At 28.3% G+C, this 19,006-nt stretch overlaps 1 protein-coding gene across 9 annotated transcripts in view; it reads right to left on the bottom strand.

Moving 5' to 3' along the window:
• LOC107168192 (uncharacterized) overlaps positions 1-19,006 on the bottom strand; it is a 47,353-nt gene that overhangs the window by 2,814 nt on the left and 25,533 nt on the right. Inside the window, exons 10-14 of one of the 9 annotated variants that reach the window (XM_089219728.1) lie at positions 15,339-15,516; positions 10,819-11,061; positions 10,586-10,646; positions 7,886-8,087; positions 6,641-6,776 (exon numbers count right to left, since the gene is read on the bottom strand). The gene's annotated coding sequence lies outside the window, so the exon portion shown is untranslated. Of the gene's footprint in view, positions 1-6,640; positions 6,777-7,885; positions 8,088-10,585; positions 10,647-10,818; positions 11,062-12,587; positions 12,698-15,338; positions 15,517-19,006 lie in introns of all 9 variants that reach the window. The other 8 variants (XM_089219733.1, XM_089219731.1, XM_089219732.1 and 5 more) reach the window with 8 other exon arrangements.

Below are 19,006 nucleotides of genomic sequence, written 5' to 3'. Positions count from 1 at the left end.
AACTAGATTATTTTATTATTTATAAAACAAAATTGTTTTTCAACAAGAAACCTTTCAACGTGTAACACTTTAATGGGTCATTGGGATGTTATATTCCAAACCAGTACAGTTCTAGGCAAACTAAGACGTATCCAAATCCTATTTATAGATCGTACTTTAAACAAGACAGTCTAATAAATTCACTTTTTAAGATTAATGTAAATAATCTGAGATTAAATTATGTTTGAAACACTTTTTTTTAAGTGTTCTAAATAATTTTATTAGTATTAATTAGCGGACAACATTTAACTTGTAAAATACAAAAGTAAATAAATGAAAAAACAACTATTGTTCAATGTTAACATTTTCCTGATAGAGAATTAATAAAAAAATATTGTTTAAATTTTACTCTCTAAAGGCCCGTATTACAATAGTTGAACTCCGGTTAAACCACGGAATTCGGTCAGTAAAATCAGTGGTTCAAGCATAACCGAGGTTTAAACTATGATTGTAAAACGGGTCCTAAAAATTGTAATTAGAAAGTTTAATGGTTTATATAAACAACTATTCTTACTTCATAAAGATTTTGATCATAAAATTAGGTTTTATTTTAAAACTTTAAGACAGTAGGATTAGAATATTTTTTACTTACATATTATGATTACAACTATTTTAAATCTTGTTGACAATGTGTACTAATTATTATTTTATAATAGTGTTAGTTAAATTTTGAAATATTTGTCTTCAGATTGAATAGATTTATTCTACCTTAATATCTTCTCTTGAAAATAAGTTAGATGTATACAATTGTATTATATTTTTGTTATAATTTGATAGTAGATATAACTGGTATTAAGCTTATTAAATTATAATACAAAATAAGGTAAACAGTTAATTAGAACAAAGATTTTAACATAAAAATCGAAAGGAACTTGATTATTCCTGAATAGTTGGTTTGTAATGTTTTTATAGTCAAAATAATGGACGTGTTAAATTTATTTACTAAAAAACATTCTTAGTAGAATATGTATATAATTAGAAGTATGTATTTTCTTAATTTTATAGTTAAATAATTTTTTAACAAAAATATCAATTTATATAATACTATACATAGTTTCAATAGGTTCATAGAAGTTTCTTAAGAAGTTTTAAAAAGCTGATTGTGCATAAAAATAATAGGGTGATGGTATTGAAATTTAACAACAGTATTGTGCTATCAAAATGTGGTGGTATTCTCTTTTACCGATACATACCAGGATACAATAAGACCAAAAAATACCAGGCTAAACACATCTAAGTTCAGTTTTATGGAAAGGGGATATAAAAATAATACAGTTAAAATTTTTGGCACATATTTCATACCAAAATGAACTAGAATGGTACTAATCTAACAAAAAATATGCACCTAGAACTACTAGACACTAAACTTAATCCAAATATAATGCTATCCATCAGAAGATTTTGATCAAGTTCAATAGAAAGCATAAGAAACCACAAGCTGCACCAAAATTTAAAATAGATTGAAAAATCACTACTCTACATAGTAAAAACAATAAGAAATAATAAAATTCCAGCAAACAAACATATAGAAAAAATAATTAAACATGCCTAAGTTTATTTGATTAAGATATATTAACATACAGAGCATATATTTTTTTTCAAACCAACTAACGTAAAACTTAATATTGTATTTTTAAGTCTTTATCTCTTATTATTCATGTATGAAAAATTCATTATTTTTGAGTTTTTCAAACTTGAATATTAAATTCTGAACGAAGTGATGAATGTATTGATTTTACAATGATGTGTGTTTTTTTTTTTGGGGGGGGGGGGGTCTGTGTACAGCATAGATAGTCGAAATAATGCTTCAATTTCGAACTTTGGAGGTGGATTCCGATGTAAAAGTGAATATCCTAAGTGCAATTAGAGGTCAAAAGTAAACATTTTCCAACAGTTTTCAAAAAAATCGAGAAAAACAAAATAAAAAATGACAGAAAAACGGGAATTTTTACGCAAAACCAGTTTTCGACCAAATCGATTTTTTTATATGGTTGTAATTCAAAAACTAATCACTGTAAATACTTGAAATTTTCGCCAAATGTTTATGTTAGTGATACATAAATATACAATTTAATTTTCAAAATTGTTTGACTTTTTTTGAGTTATTTATAGACCACTTAAATTTTCAATTTGTCTGAAAACATTTTTTTGAAAAGTGTCGATAAAATTTTTTTGGCCCTATCAAAATACTTGAAAATTTAATACAAAGTTTCTCATAAGTTATTCTTTTAGTGAATAAAAAATTATAAGAATGCATAGGCACAATTTTTTTTTATTAGCATTTGAAGTTCAATTATTGACAAAAATTCGTCAAAACCATGAATATTTTGTTTTTGTGTTTGTCATTACGTTTTGGGGCAGTAAAAATGCTTCGACTTTTAACTTCAGCACCTTGTTAAATCAGAAAGTGAATTTAGTTGATACTTTGGGGGATCAAAAGTAAAAATTCTAAATATTTTTCTAAATAATCGGGATAAACAAACTAAAAATTAACGGAAAAACAGGAAATTTTACGTACAATCAGTTTTCGACAAAATCGATTTTGATTTTTTATGTAACTTTAAAACGAATGACCATTGATACATGAAATTTTCACCGAATGTTTATATAAGCACCTATGTTCTATCCACCATGAATTTTAAAAAAAAATTTGACTTAAGTTGAACTATTCATAGGTATATGCAATTTTCAATCATTATTAGTTTTTTTTAAATTAAAATCGATAAAAATTTATTTTTTAGGTAGAAAATCTTGAAAATTTAATACAAGGCTTTTAACATATTGTTACAATAGCAGTTGAAAATTAAAAGAAATTCATAATCACAATTTTTTTTTTATAAGCATTAAAATTTTGAATTTTGACAAAATACGTAAAAATCACAAAAATTCGCTAATTGTTTTAAGCTAGAAATTCATAAAAAATTTGCTTTTTAAATCTAAGATTTGAAAATTTAATACAAGATTCCTTACAAATTTTTCAATCATTATCACAAAAAAAATGTCCACCGGAAATACAAATTAAATTTTTATTAGCATTTGAATTTCAAATATTGACAAAAATCGTCAAAACCGTGAATATTTGCAAATTATTTTGTAGTTCAAAATTCATAATATTGTTTTTATTTATATCTAAGGTTATAAAATTCAACACTAAGTTTTCCATAAGTTTTGCTTCAAATAGCTATAGAGAAAATTTGAAGCGTCATAATAGGAAAAATGTTTCGAGTCTTTGAGTTTTAAATTTTTATGAAATCGCGTAATGATAACGATTTATCCTCAAACCAGGTATATGTATATCTATGATAATATAAGGTATTAGGAATTATGATAACTACATGCAATGTTTTTGGAAAAATTGATTAACCATGCCTTATGCAAAATGCGTCCTAACTGAAAAATAATATATTTATTTCAAAATAGAATATATGACAATATTTAAATATAATATATCTTAGACTGACAAATCATCTCCGTTCAGAATCATTTTTCGTATACAATGATACCTATCATTGCATTCAAATCTAACCTATCCTAGTCAGAGGTCCACCCCAACCACCTAATGTACAGCAGAGCGATACCCACTTTCCTGTTTTTTTCTTTTTGTATATGTGATATTAAAAAAAAATTTTTGCACTATAAATGTTATTAGCTTTACAGTATAAAAATGTTGTTTCTATGTTATGACTATAACTTTCTTAATTCATTCTGGTGCATAAAAATTTTTGCCAAATTGTACATTAGTAAGAAGCAAACAACACGTGCAGATATTCAATAAAACTGAAGTGTAAAGTTTTTGAAAATGAGTATTTCAGATTAAATTTATAAATAATTTCAAAATAAATGAACATTATATTGTTGATGTAGAAGTGGGTTAATGCATATAATTTTCAAAATTTACTTGGGAAATAATCATTATAATTACTCTATAGGAAGATGCTGCTCTAAATTATCATCATTAAGACGAGTAGGTCTTGATGCTTTTATAACTTACATTTGAGAAAATACTATTTCCAATAAATGTGTTAATTAAAAATATGTATGAAACTATACCTACACTAAATGTATATTAATAAGTTCTAAAAATAGGGACATCAACCCAATGATTGAATTCAACTGGTTGAAGAGTACAGAAAAAATCTAACTACATTTTATAATTTAAGTAAAGCTATACGGTATTCCAGATTAAGCTTCAAATTGATTACCTCCCCTCAACTAATAATGAAATTTCTACATATGTGCTCTTGCTCCTAACAATAGGTAATATCATAAAACATGTATAAACATTATTATCCTCTATAACTTATTATGCACATTATAAGAATAATAGAAATCAAAATAACTCTCCAGACAATGCCATATTCATTACAAGAAAAAAAAACAATGGAACTAATATGTAGAAATATAAAAATATCATCTTAATTTTTAACAGACTAATGTTATAATCAAATTTAAGAGAACTATCACCTGTGTGTGTTGTCTCTGATAATGTACAACGTAGCAAAAACTGTTTAGCGAGGAATAGAACCACTAAGGCTGTAGTGATGGCTAGGACTCCAAATTGATATGATATATAGTATAGTTGAAAACATTATCTGTAAAACTTCACTATAAATGTTTTGATATCATTTATACGAAAAAAGTTCTTGTAGTTTTAAAATCCATTATTTTTTTTCAAACTTGAATAATAACTTTTGTTGTAATACCAATTTCAAAAAATAAAAATGATTTTCTACAGAAAAAATTCTCCTTTTTATTTTATGAAAATTTTGTTTTTTAGTTATTTCTGTAGCCTTCTTGGTTCTTTTCCCACGCAAATCAGTATTTGTTATGTTTTTACATTTGTTGGCACAAATGCACTTTACCAACCCCCTCACGGTTTTCAATTATTTTTTTTAAACCACTTGCTTTATATGCTTAAAACGATGGTGCAAAAATGATTTATCAAAAACTATTATTTCAGAAGTTATAGCCTTCCAAAGTTTGCGATTTTACATTTACACGCATGTGCAGTGCACATAACACTACTGCCATGCACAATGCGTATAATATTTTTTTAGTATTGAGTATATTGTAACCTTGCCTGTTAAGTATTACGTAAGTATATTATAGTGGCTCCCTTCGCCTATCAGCTCCAGTCACAAAACCTCTGGGGCTAAAATAGCAAACTTCTGAGAGCGGGAAGCGGGGCCCTTCAGGATCGCGGGTGGAAAAGCTTTGTCTTTCGAGCAGACAAAAAACCTAATAAGCAAATTTAACTTTGTCGGTTTAAGTAATCCAAATAAAGTGGGTTCGTTCTGCAAAACTAAGGAGACCTGATTCATTTGCAGGTCTGGTTTCCATACTTGAGGTCCTCAAGACCTCTCGTTAGATGCGGAATTGCGGACTCATCCACTAACCACCCCCGTGGCTAATATATTAAATGAATAAACCTACCTAAGCTTACTAAACGGGTTACTTCTCTGGCCGGCTTCAAAAACATCATATTATATTATAAAAAAAAATCATAGGTAAGCGTTGCGCATGACAATAAATTAGTGTTGAGCACATGCATCTAAACTTAAAATCGCCAATTTTTGAAGGCTATAACTTATAGAATAATAGTTTTCGGTAAAAATGTTTACACCTTCGTTTAAGCATAAAAAACAAATTATTTTAAAAAAAAAATTTTAAATTGTGAGGGAGGTTGAGAAAGTGCATTTTAGCCCATTTGTTAGAAAAAGACAATGCATCCGGACATAGCAAATTCTTAAAAATGTAAAAATAAAAAAAACCATAATTATGTAAATTTATTACTATTACTGCAAAATTTTAAAACAACTAATATTTGTTGTGTATTTATTTTAAACAGTAAAAATCAACTAAATATTTATATAAACCAGTATTCTGATAAACCAAATTTTAAATGAAAAGCTTTTACTACAATATTCCACTAAAAATATATTGTTTAAATCTCATTTTGAGGGGGTGAACTAATATACAGTATAGGTATAACAAATTAAGCTAACAAATTAAAAACTTTTGTTTTAATCAATATTAAAATTTTTGGTTTAATGTTGTAATTAGAGCCTTATAGTACATTTATGGTAAAAATAAGTCATATTAAATAGTTTTCATTAAAAAAACTTTATTTTAACTTTTAATAAGACATTCTTTAATTCTAATAATAAAAACCTTTTTTTTTTTACTTAACTTAAATTTAAAATTCAGAAAATTTTAAAATTAATTTGTAAGTATGTATGTTTATGTTAAGAGGACATGACCAATTTTTTTCTCCATCTTACAAACATATAATTTCATAATATTTTTTTCTAAAAAATTAAATTTTTTTTATTTTCTGTCTTAAAATCTATATTTATTAAGTATGTTGATTAGAACAACAATTATTTCTGTTACATTCTATCTACATTATAATTTGTTGATCAAATGTATTTTTAATTACTTTTAATTGAATAAATACAATACTAGTAACATAAAAATAACCTCTAAGGTGTGTTTTTCTAATTTTTAATAGAAACAACGAAAAAAATTATTTTGTTCATGACATACTATATAATTTTATGTACCATGATACAATATTACTACTAATTATAATAAATTATACCTGGAAATCTTGAATTCTTGTCCAATTAGAAATGAATAATATTGTTGAAACTCTGATTGTGAAAAAAATAATTTTCACTGTGTTAGTTTTCTTATTTTTCTAAGACATTTATTGATTTGAAGAAATTGTTATCCAGCTGTAAAAATAAGTAAATAATATTTTAACAACTGAGGGAGAAATAACTTTTATTATAGAAAACTTCCTAGTAGCCAGGTTGCCTACATGACTTAGCGCAAATACTCAGACATAATTGTTACAAAATTTAAAAATAGATAACAGAATATACAATATGAGTAACAGTAAATATAATATACAATATGAAATAATCATAAAATAAAATGATTCAATACTACTTTTAAAATATGGCAGTCTAGTTCAACAATAAAAGAAAATAAAAATTAGGAATAGAAATGTCATTTTTTTTATTGGTCTTAAGCATTGGCAACTATGGCCAATTCAATGGCAGCAAATTTTATGTCTACTATTTCTTCATTCAAGTTTGTTACACAATAGTTACAATTGGATTTATCACTGCATTAACTATGGTTGATAATTTTACTGAGAACATTTTCAGAATTAAAAATGATCAACAATTAGATATTTTATTGGCTGAAGCAAAAATGTTTTCCCTGGAAAATTAACTGGAGGAAGTATAGTTTACAGAAAGTGGTTTTAAGAATCTTCACTCCTTAAGTAAAAGTTCAACATGCCAATGGTTGTGCCTAGCGTATAAAAATAATAATAATTTTTTATAGTTGACATCATAGTTTCTGCTCTTTTAGCCATTAGGCTTAAGCCTAGTATTAGAGTAATAAGCCAGAATATGTGGTTGTGTAGTCTCCCTAGATTGGGTATTCACAAAAAAATGAAAATCTGTACTGGCTCCTAATAAAATGTTTTTATGAAATTTAAATATTCCATAGTATTTCAGTATAAGTACTGCACATTTTCTTATCAAAAAAGTATCAGAATGTTGTGTTATATATTATATGACATATAATGCTACAATTTTGTCATACATTTTTTTACTTGATATTATCGATAAAAATTGACTTCTGTTGGCCAATTATTAAAAACAAATTTACCATAAGAATAACATTGAATAAAATAAAATACATGCTAATACTGTAGTCCATAGTCTGAATATATAAATATTAGGCGGATAGTTCCTACCACAAATATCTACTGCTAGTAATAGTTATATAAAGTATGGAACTATTTAAATAAATCATATAATAAAATTACTTTTGACTTTTTTGTTCCTTGAATTTGTTTATTTATCCTCAACTTTGTATATTTTATTATTTTATTAAATAAAATTCATTTCTTGATGCGACAAGATAATTCTAAATCGACCCATTTTAGTATACTGACATAATGTGGAAATTTATCAAATATTGACCTTCTCATAATAGCCATAAAACAAAAATCAGCAGCTTATGTTGTTCTGTAAATGAATAAGAAAAACATCAGTTAATTAAAAATAAAAATGCACATAAAAATAAACATAACAGGAACATAAACAATAATAAATACACTGTAAAAATGTAATGATGTTCAAGTTATTTTAACAATTTTATTTGTAATCAATTTTTTTTATCGATCTTGAATTAACCAATCTTTTAACCACAGTTGAAGATAATAATATACTAGTTGCACCACTCCATGAAATAAATAGACCATCTAGCCTCTCATAAGTGCATCATCATAAGAATGTACAACTACTGAGCGCTCCATATACAATATTTTTGAAACATTTACTTAAGGAAATAAGCAAACATAATCTGTACAATAGTTTTATGGTTTGTGCTAGGGTTCACCACAATCTGTCAATCCAGTTCTATTCCAGCATTGTTAGTTGTATTGTTCTGTTATATTGCATAACATATAAAAAGGTCATGTCTCATATGCAATTTAATATATAAATTATGGAACCAGAAAATCGACAACTCTTTTAATGTATCGATTCAATTTGATAATGAGGACCCCATTTCCATATGTTTTGTCTCCATGTTACAAGTGCGTTACATGGCAAATTTTACACTAGGCAAGTCAAGTTTGGCTCCGTAACTTTAAAAATTATAGTGAATTGACCTCTTATAAAATTTAAACAAAATAATATTATTTGAAAAATATTATGAGTTTTTTTATTGTATTTTAATTTTGAAGCGAGTTACAAGTATTTATAGAGATAGCATCTACCAAGTGATAAAAAACTTACAATTACCTTGCCTCTGTTCTTAAAAATACACTTTGAAAATTTAACTCGGACAATTATCAAAATTATATTAATTCCTTTTCAACAACTAACAATTCTTTATAGAAAGCTACAAAAATATTCAATTAAACAAAAAATATTTCTCCTCTACGTTACCTTGACAATACTTTAGCAATTTCTAACTTAGAAAAAGCTAATTTATTTGCCTCTGACCTAGAATCTAGATTCACTCCCCATCCAGACATACTTGATTCAGATCATTCAACCCACGTCGAATCATCTTTATCCAAAACGCTCCCTATGTCTCTACTTACAAAACATACCTTTCCCTCTGAAATTCAATATATTATCAAAAATCTTGCCAATAACAAATCACCTGGCCATATATTTAATAACTAATAGAATCATCAAACGTCTTCCAAAAAAAGCCATCACCTATCACACATATTTAACTCCATCATTCCCCTGTCATATATCCAGTCTACGTGGAAAAAATCAATCAAAATATTAATCCATAAGCCAGGTAAACCCCCTGATCTTCCCTCTTCATATCGCCAATTAGTCTCCTTCCCTACCTAGCAAAAATCTTTGAAAAAATTCTTCTTAAAAGAATCAACCAAATTATAACAGAGAAAAAAAAAAACTCCCAATACCCAATTTGGTTTTAGAAACAACCATTTTGCCCTGTACCAAGTACACCGAATCGTTGATAATATTGCATCTACCTTAGAATAGAAAACAAACACTTCTGCAATGCATTATTCTTAGATATAGATGAAGCCTTTGATCGGGTCTGGCATAAGGGTCTGCTATACAAAATTTGTTTTCTTCCCGCACCTGTTTTTCTTACCATAAAATCTTTTCTCTTAAACAGATCATTCCAAGTTTGCTGTGAAAACTCTAGTCAACACAACCTATGTTGAGGTTCTCGAAGGCAGCATTCTCGCTCCTACGCTAAATAATCTTTTTACCTCCGACATACCACACTCAAATAATTCTACTCTAGCTACCTTTGCAACGATACCGCTATTCTGTTTTCAAAAAATGACTACAAGCTGCCACAAATCACCTCCAAGAATATCTAGTAATTCTACAACACTGGCTCCACAAATGGAGAATAAAAATCAACAAAAATAAATCAACGTTCATTACATTTACCCTTGGTCTTAAAACCAGTCAACAAATAATACTAAATAACAAAATAATTCAAACACAAAACTCTGTAAAATACCTTGGACTTCACCTAGACAAAAGACTAACTTGGGCAACACATATAAAAAAAAAAGATCTTTCCTCAATCTAAAACTACATAAATTCAGACAGCTTCTGCAATCTAACCTCCCTCTTAATAATAAACTTCGCATATATAAACAAGTTATTCTACCTGCAATGGCCTTTGGCATACAAATTTGGGGAACCTCTAAAAACTAGCATAAATAAATTCCAAGCTTTTCAATCAATCAATATCCCACTCTTAACCAATTCTCCCTGGTATGTCAGCAATTGCATTCTTCATAAGGACCTAAAAATAGCGTCAAACCACTACAAGAAATTTCATAAAAATACTATTAATCATCCTAACCCTCTCCTCTCTCTCACTCCCAGATAACTCAATCCGCAGCCTCAAACGAAAATGGTCACGTGACCTACTTAATACTTAAAAACAATTAACATTAGTTAGTCAAAAAAAAAAAATCATCATTAAACTAAATATCCACCAGTCATACCAAGTTTGAAGTAGTGTCACTGGGCACCCTCTTCTATCACGACATCAAGCCTTGTACAAATCTGAAACCATGAAAATTACCCATTGTATATATTAATTACAGATGGTATATTTTATCTTTTCTAAAAAAAAAGGTATTAAAAAAATTGTAAATTATTTGTACATCTTAATAAACTCGCTTCAAAGTCAAAACATAATGAAAAGCACTTGAGGTCATCTAAATAATAATCTTACCTTTAATTTTATAAGAGGTCAATTCACTCTGATTTTTAAACTAAAGGAGCTAAACATGATCTTCAGAACGTAAAATTTGCTTTGTTACGCACTTGTAAGCGGAGTCAACACATGCGGATATGGCGTCCTCTTAAAATCAGAGACTTCTTTTCCTAAGCATTAGAGCACAGAAAAACAATGCTTTCTCTCGATCGAAAATGTGCCGTGTAAACTCTATTTCTATTTTCTGTAAGTACCTATATCCTATATGAATATAGTCGATATGAAACGAGGCAGCAGGCAGGTTAACAAATAAAAAATATAACTGAAAAAGTGACCCTAAGATAATATACATATATTGTATACATGTATATTATCATTGATTATAAATACTATTAAATAGTATTTATAATCAATGCTATTATCTAAGAAGTGACCAGATACTAAGATGATAAGGCGCTAACACGGATATAGATACTCAGGTTGCACAACGGCCAATTTGAATTACAGCGCTGAATGTTTTCATCAAATCTTACTAAAAGTCACATACTACTAGCGTCCTCTACAGTTATTATCATAGAACTCTTATAACATATTGTTATTATAACTATTAACTAATAATTATTAAATATTATTACACTATACTTAACAACTAAATAAATATAATGTTATAATTTATTCTAAAGTATGATAATTTTTACATGGAATCTTAAAAAAGCAAGAGACATAAACATTGATGTATATAGATTAATTATACATTATAGAGGCGCTAGTGTGACACGATTTTTTTTCAATTCTTGATCAGAATATTCAGAGCCGTCATATCCGTTATAAATTAATGAACTATGGTATTATGAATATGTTCATGGTTTTCTGATGTAGAAATGATGACATAATACATAAATGTTATACTAGGGCTAGATTAGCGCTAGGCGGTGTAACTGATCTAAGCAGCCGCGAGTCTATCCTGTATTCAGTAATCAGTTTATTAACCCTTTCAGACCCGAATTATTTTAACTGATGAAAAAATTTTTTTTTCTCATTTTACATGATGATAGGCATTCAATGAAGATATCTGGCCTGGATATTTCTGTTCCTTATATTCTGTGTACTTTAATTCGCGGTTTGAAATAACAAAAAAAAAGTCCTAATCTCAAAATGCAATAGTAATTAATGTAACATCATAACCACTTAATGTTAAGTAGGATTACTAGGATTGGTAAAAAATCTCATATTTCGTAAAAGGGTAACAACTTATAAACCTCAAAACATCCCAATCTTATTGCATTTATGTCTCCAGTATTAGTCTTATCAAAATCTCGAGAGTGGACAAATCACTGAGCAAAAATGATATTTGAAAAACAGAATTTAATTTACGGATGAATGGTTAACTATCATCGAAGTGTGAATTTCACTACTTTGTACAGCGTACATAATTGACAATAAAAAAAAACAACTATAAATGCGAGACATTTTGTTAACACTATCTCGGTGTAATAGAATTGAAGTGTTGAGAATACGATTTAAGAAAGACCGCTTGAACAACGACTCATAAAGTCATAACAGATAGTGCTTTCAGATGACTGGTGAACCACTATCTTAAACAGCTGAGAGCCGAGAATCACTATTCACTAGCACTTGTAGATGTTTATTCACAATCACTGCATCGAGTGCATCGCATAATTAATTACACAATGAAGTTTAATTAATTAATATAACGAAATTAACAATGTTATTGGCTATTTACTATTTAGTATATTATATTACTATAATTTTTAACAAAATAGTACCTATTAAGTTGTCCTCATGGTGCGCTAGTAGTAGTGGGAACAGTTGTTGTTTAAGTCGTTTAAGATAGTTCACGGATCACAATGATGGGAGTTCGATATAATATTGTCACCTAATAATAATAAATTAGTTTAAATTGTAGTAGTGAACGAGAAATTTTAAATTGAACGTATTAAAGGTCATGACCGTCAGATAGGGTTGGCGGTATTTGGCAATTGTTTACAGTAATACCCGACCTCGATAGGTATTTTTCTAAGGATTTAGATCATAGAGTAATAAAGAAGTGGCGTCCCCTATGACGACTGTTAACCGAATTGAAGCCAATACTAAATAAAATGTGTCTAGTAACTCGATATTTTCTCACTAGGTTGCGCTGAAAACTACATCAAAAAGTGATAACCATTAGCTGTTATGTTGATAGTGAATATAATAAAATTTGAATTTCGTATTGTTAAATTGTTATTAATGTTATTACTTATTTCATATTTGTGATTTGTGACTTATTTGATATTTCAATTGCAGTTTAAGTTTGTTAAATTAAATCAAATAAAAGTGTATTTAAATTTGTTTAAAATGCCTAGCTAAATGGTTGCTATAACAACCTGATTTATGTGTTACATTTATCACTTTATTATTATTGTTAAAATAAAATTACATATTATTCGGTTTGTTATTTTCGTGAGGTAAACCGCGTGAGTTGATATAAATTGGCATAAACTGAATTTATTAAAAACTTTTAATATGACATTAGAGTTTTTAAATGTGAGCGGTAAAATGGTACCTCACATTGTTGTACATATTAAAAGAGATGGTGCATGTTTATTTAATTTGCTGTCCTATCTTATGTACGGTCAGCTAGTATATAATATAATATAATATAATATATAAAGAAATAAGTAATGTCATTATGAGAAAACTGATTTTTGAATTATGGCGATAATTATTCTGGTTCAGTAAGTAAATTATAATTGAATAGATTGCCTATACTGTTTGAATCTGTACAATATTTTAGTCCGTATGAAATGGTTATACTGTAATTTGAGTCTACGTTTTTGGATACACTTTTTAGAATAAACGCCACCTCTATATTACTCTATGATTTAGATACTAACTTAACTGTGGTTGCGCAACGACAAATTTTCTTATCAAATTTTATAAAAAGTCAGGTCTAACCACGGTTTAAGATAGAATGGTTAAGCGACGAGGTCTGATATTTCGGCGGTAGAGTTTCTTATCAAAAATATGAAAAACTCACTGCCCCGTGGCGCGATCTCGGATCTACTAAATTACCACGATAATCTTGATATTGGCATTTAATAGCTTTCCAACCTAATACCAGCAGCTGCATCCTTTATCGCTGTTTATGTGTATGACTATTGCTATATACTGTAGTATATTAACAGTCATACAGAATAAAATTCTATATATTATTTTCTATTTTGTGGTATGGCTAAATAGTGAATACTAAAATGCCGTCTGGGATTATTGTTTTTGGTGCCAACATTTAGTGATAGGCCATGTTGGCACTGGAAGCGCTAGTATCCATTGAGTAAAAACATTTATTTGATAAGAAACTTTTCCACCCTAATGTACCGTGGGATTGTATGAATCGTCGCTCAACCACGCCCTCTACAGCTATGGTAAAGGTAGCCAACCTAGCAACAACTGGAACATTAGTGACGCAACTTTAACAAATGTACATCATCAATGTTTATAAGTCCTTCGCTTTTTTAAGATTAAACGTACCAACATTTTCATATTTTAGAGTAAAATTAATGAATTATATTTATTTATTTACCAATTATTGTGATTATTACTATTATTATTAATTATAGGAACATGGTATAGTAGCGTTTTCCACCACACTCCACTGACTGCACCAGTGCATATTTTTAAGTTCCATCTGCAAGATTAATACGCACTGAGTGGACTTTTTTATGTTTCACCTAATTGCATTACGCCAGTTTTTTGCACTCAGTGCAATGATAATCGCACAAGCTCTTGGAGTTCGTGCGCCTTATCATGATAAGTACTACAATACCCATTAAATATTTTATTATCTTTATCTATATCAGTAATAAGTATAGATTTTATGTTTCATCTACATTTGCACCAGCCCGTGTTACGACGATTATCGGTGAACTGTACTAGTTCCATCTTGGTGCAATAGTGCGGTGTGGTGGAAAACGCTAGTTCTATGATAATATTACTGTACGCAACTTTTATAGCGTTTTCCATCATACCAGACTATAATTGTACCAAAGTGATACTGGTGGAGTACACAGATAATCGTCCAAGTGCGGACTGGTGCAAGTGTAGATGAAACAAAAAATCTATAGTTATCACTGATATATAAAGATAATAAAATATTTAATGGGTGACGGGTGTTGTGGTACCTATCATGCTAATGACAAGGCACATGAGCTTCTGGAGTAGTCGTGCGATTACCATTGCACTGAGTGCAAAAAACTACCTTGGTGCATTGAGGTAAAACATAGTAGTCCACTCAGTGCATATTAAACTTGCCAATGGAACACAAAAATATGTACTGGACACTGGTGCAATTAGTACAGTGTGGAGGAAAACGTTATTAGTCAGATTTGATAAGAACATACGGCCGTGTAGCCGTGAATTAAATGTAAGCCGTTGTGCAATCAGAGTATCAATATCCGTGATATCATGACTAAATAGATAAATAAATCTATTTAGTCATGCGTGATATGTAGTGGGCGACATAAAACCGAAGTATTCACCTTTGAGAGTGCATTTTTACCAAATGAGGAATGATATCGCTTCGGAACTTGTTAGGATACAATGTCAAGTACTCAGCGTAGCAAAAGAAGAAATACGATATTGTACACCTCCAGAAGTCATCCACGAGGCACGAATTGACAACATCAACTCAATAAAGATAATGGGCTTCAACAAGATCTAAAACAAAAAGAAAAGAAATCTGCTTATGGCACGTGAAACTTATATCCTAGATATACGTATATCACAAAATATTTAAGTGTACCTAATACTGAGGTATATCATGTCACTCATGTCCTAAGAATTGGATCAATTGCTTTTTATTGTGAATCTATTAGACGTAGAATAAATTGTGTACTTATCAGACAATACACTTGAGAAGTGTACTGCAGGTCTGCAGTTTTCCACCATGACCTTTAGTGGTTAAGGATGTCTAGCCCTCCAGGCTGGGAGTTCAATTTGGCGCTAACAACTCTACTTCTTAAAAAGAAATGTTGTTCAGGTACCAATAAATTGGCCTTGGGTAGTGCATATTAGAAAAATGACTAGAAATCAGGAATTCTGATAATTTCAGCTAGATTTATGGAAACTGAAAAATTATAAAAGACAGTATCTGAAAGTCTTGTGGAAATCAATGAGAAAACAAAAAAAGCACTGAATCAAAGGAGGGAGTTAAGAAATATAAACAAAGTAGTACTAAATTCAATGTGTCAGGACCACATAATATTCTGACTAACAAAAAACAAACATTTTCTCAAAGCTTATTTGGAAGCAGAATTAAGTAACTGTACCAAAAGTGAAAATGTAAATGTAACAAGGATATACAAAACAAGATGGAACACTAGTAACTGAACACGAAAAGATGAAAAGACTTTTTGATATTATAAACTACTCAATGAGGAAAATATAGAAGTTACCAAGAACTGAATTGATAACAAATGAAAACTTCTGTCCTCATCATCTAAACAAAAAACGATGACAAATAAAAACAAAAAAAAAATTAAAAAAATCACATATCACCAGAAGATTAAATCCAGCCAAACATATTGAAGATAATTTTTAAAAATCTATGAGGTATAGAAATGGTTTGGGAAGAAAAGTGACTCCTAGAAAACTGCAATGTCTCATTAGTATATATAAGAAAAATTAGTATCAAGAATATAAAAACTATAAAGGTAAGTCACATAAAATAAATTAAGCGCTAGCATATTGCATACTCGACAGAACAAAACCAATATTAAAGGATGTTCTAGAATCTAGAAGAATATCAGGGATGCTTTTGGGCTATTAGGTCAACAACAGGTAAGATTTTCTACATTCACTAATTTGTTTTGAAATCCTGGAAATTCAATAAAAAATTGTATTATGTTTTGTTTATTGATTTTGAAAAAGCTTGCAACTCTATAGATAGAAAATTGGTGAATTTGATTAAATTTGTCACAACACATTTATTAAAATCAAATTGTAAATAGTCTTGAAAACAGTAAAAATATCTAAGACAAGGCTAAAATAAGAACATTTTTTGAAATTTATTCCTTTAGAAAGTAATAAGAGCATTATAAGTAAAGCATTATAAGTGGTCAAAGTAGCCACATTAAGTAATTTGACAATACTACAATAGGTATAGTGGCATACGCTGATAATATAGCCTTACTACTTAATAACTTGGTAGGTAACTGTGAAATAACACCGTAAACAACAAATAAGTATTGAAAATCTAGTTGATTTTAAGATCAATGATAACAAAACATAGTATGAAGAAGTACAGAACACCAATCAGAATTAATGGAGGTAGATCATAAGCTTGAGAATGTGCCAAACTTTAAATACTGAAGATCAATATCAAAACAGATCACTGCTAATGAATAGATTTTAAGATATTCACATTTCAGAAGGGCTCAAACAAGAATTTTGAGAATCATAATGAAAATCAAAAATTTATCTTAGTTTATAAATGGTTAACATTAGTTCTTCGGGAAGATGAGGTGCATCAAATAAATATAAGAATTGAATATATGTTTGTTTACTTAGATACTCAAAAACTACTTAACCAATTTGAAAATTTATAATTAAAATTTCTAATTTCTCTTACACATATGTACACAGTGCCATAACTATATGTGCACCCTTGGCGACCAATGTTATAAATTTAAAATTAATTTTTAGTATTTATATATGATATAAAAACTGCGTCCTTGGCCACCGTTCACCTTGCCAATGCCTAGATACGGCACTGATGTACATAATAAAAAATTTTAGAAGTTTGAACCATGTTAGTATTATAGTATGTGCTATATCAAATCTTTCACTGGTGAATTGTCTGGGTCAAATTAATTCACAAAACGAGGTACACTGATGTCAATTAACCAGTGAGGTATACAAAAATCAAGGTAATTCTATACAGTGGAACATTTAATATTTATTTATTTTTCTAGAGCGAAGTTGGATATGCAGCTAAAAATGTATGTATGTTGGTTTATTCAAAATTAATAGACTCAAAAACTACTGGACCGTTTTCAATAAAAGTTATAGTTGTTTAGAAATATATTTTTTTAAAATTGATTAGGATGGACGGAACAACTGGTCAAATTTGTATAGATATTATAAATGTATATTTAATATGTTCTACCAGAACGATTTTAATTTAAATAGGTTTTTATGAAATATCTTATATACAGTTTAATTAAATTTAGTTTTTTAACATACATGATATAACAATGTACTAGAATCACAATGTTCACCAAATTTCAATTAAAAACATCAAAATTATATTCTTATTCTCATTTATAAATGATGCATCAATTCAAATGTGTATAATTTTTACACTAGAAATTTAATAATTATTAAAATTAAAATTAAAAAATCCCAATTATTATTAAACGAACAAGAATCAAATAATAATAGTTCATACACTACAAAATCAAAATAAGCTTACATAGTATCTTTTGAATACATTACGAGTTTGAGCTAAAATTTAATGAATCTGCCTAAATGAACCATCATTTTATTTATAAAATAGAAACTATAACTTAAAATTTAATTTATTTATAAAAATATGGTGACATGTACTACACATATTATTTTAATTTAATGTATAAAAGGAACATCAATATTATATTGTGTTTTTTAATTTGTTTTCTAAAAATGTAAGTTTTGTATGTAAGTACTAACAAATTATGAACAAATGATATCCTATATAATCTAAGTATTGAAAATAAAAAAAATACGAAATAAATATTTATTAGTAAAAGGAGAATTGACATTAAGAAAGTGCTTGATACAAAATTGTATGGAAAAGTTAGACATCATAAAATGGCATAGCTATAGCTAAATTCTTAACCTTACTCATGAATAAATCTGGGATTTTAATGGTATAAAATTCTGAATAACGCACTAAAAAAATGCATACATTTTTTTAATTTTTGATGAATTCGAAATAAACTCTAATATAAATTTGATGTATAAGACGATACACATTTTAAAGGATTATAAAAAAGTTTTACAGATAGAACTGATTGTTTTGGGCTTTGTTAATCTGGAAAAACAATTATTTCTATACATCATTTTTTTTTTAATAGGTTTAAATTTTATATTTATTTACCTTTATATACTTATAGTTTAACTGAATGTTGAAAAGTTTGTTGAATTTATATAAAATCATGTAAAAAAC

The sequence above is a fragment of the Diuraphis noxia genome, unplaced genomic scaffold, assembly GCF_037042655.1.
Source record: "Diuraphis noxia isolate RWA-SAM2 unplaced genomic scaffold, SU_Dnox_SAM2 contig0002, whole genome shotgun sequence".
NCBI classification, from domain to species: domain Eukaryota; kingdom Metazoa; phylum Arthropoda; class Insecta; order Hemiptera; family Aphididae; genus Diuraphis; species Diuraphis noxia.
The sequence above is the reverse complement of the archived record's forward strand: the minus strand, read 5'-3'. Positions and strand labels throughout refer to the sequence as shown.